This window comes from Arachis duranensis, chromosome 4 (assembly GCF_000817695.3).
Source record: "Arachis duranensis cultivar V14167 chromosome 4, aradu.V14167.gnm2.J7QH, whole genome shotgun sequence".
NCBI lineage: Eukaryota > Viridiplantae > Streptophyta > Magnoliopsida > Fabales > Fabaceae > Arachis > Arachis duranensis.
The window spans coordinates 95,482,053-95,483,456 of record NC_029775.3 but is presented as its reverse complement, the minus strand read 5'-3'; the positions used below and the strand labels follow the sequence as shown (position 1 = coordinate 95,483,456).

The following is a 1,404-nucleotide window of genomic DNA, read 5'->3' as shown; positions in this document are numbered from 1 at the left end:
ATTCTGAGTAGGATTCAATGATTGAATGACTGTGACGTGCTTCAAACTCCTGAAGGCGGGGCGTTAGTGACAGATGCAAAAGAATCACTGGATTCTATTCCGGCCTGATTGAGAACCGACAGATGGATAGCCGTGCCGTGATAGGGTGCGTTGAACATTTCCACTGAGAAGATGGGAGGTAGCCACTGACAACGGTGAAACCCTTGCTTAAGCTTGCCATGGAAAGGAAGAAGAAGGATTGGATGAAGACAGTAGGAAAGCAGAGAGACGGAAGGGAAGGCATCTTCATACGCTTATCTGAAGTTCCTACCAATGAATTACATAAGTATCTCTATCTTTATCTTTAAGTTTTATGCGTTTATCACCATACCCATTTGAGTTTGCCTGACTAAGATTTACAAGGTGACCATAGCTTGCTTCATACCAACAATCTCTGTGGGATCGACCCTTACTCGCGTAAGGTTTATTAATTGGACGACCCAGTACACTTGCTGGTTAGTTGTGCGAAGTTGTGTTTATGCCATGGTATTGAACACCAAGTTTTTGGATTCATTACCGGGGATTATTTGAGTTGTGAAAAGTATTGATCACAATTTCGCGCTATCAAGTTTTTGGCGCCGTTGCCGGGGATTGTTGAGTTTGGACAACTGACGGTTCATCTTGTTGCTTAGATTAGGTATTTTTTTCAGAATTCTTAAAGATGAATTCTAGAGTTTCATGATGATTTGTTGAAGTCTGGCTGGCTGTGAAGCCATGTCTAATTTCATTGGACCGAGGTTTCAACTTATCACCACAAGAGCTTGTTGATTTCTATCATTCTTGCTTTTGGAGCAGTGATCTGCTAAGGCTTGGCTGGCCTTTGGCCATGTCTAGTGTTTTGGACCGAAGCTTTCTTTGAAAGCTTGGCTGGCTGTGAAGCCATGTCTGATTCCTGGACCGGAGTCTTAGACTAAACATTGCATGATTCTTGGAATTCTCATTAAGAATTTTGATACCTTTTTCCACTTAATTTTCGAAAAACACAAAAAAATTACAAAATCATAAAATCCAAAAATATTTCTTGTTTGAGTCCAGTGTCTCATTTTAAGTTTGGTGTCAATTGCATGCATTCATTCATGTGTCTTAAGGATCTTCAAGTAATTCTTGATGATTTCTTACTCTGATCTTTGAATTCTTTTGACTTGAGTGTTTATGTGTCTCATTAGTGTCAACAGTATACAAACTGCTAAGTCTTGCATGCATTGTTATTTGATTTTAGTTGCATTTTGATTATTCTTCAAAAATCCAAAAAAATTTTTAACTTGTGTCTTTTCAAGTCAATAATACAGAGAATTGAAGATTCAGAACATTCAGCAGAGGAATTGCACAGAAAAAGCTGGGCGTTCAAAACGCCCAGTGAAGAAG

At 39.1% G+C, this 1,404-nt stretch overlaps 1 long non-coding RNA gene across 1 annotated transcript in view; it reads right to left on the bottom strand.

Annotated features, from left to right (window-relative positions):
• LOC127746766 (uncharacterized) overlaps nt 1-1,404 on the bottom strand; it is a 64,503-nt gene that overhangs the window by 52,673 nt on the left and 10,426 nt on the right. The window lies entirely within an intron of this gene.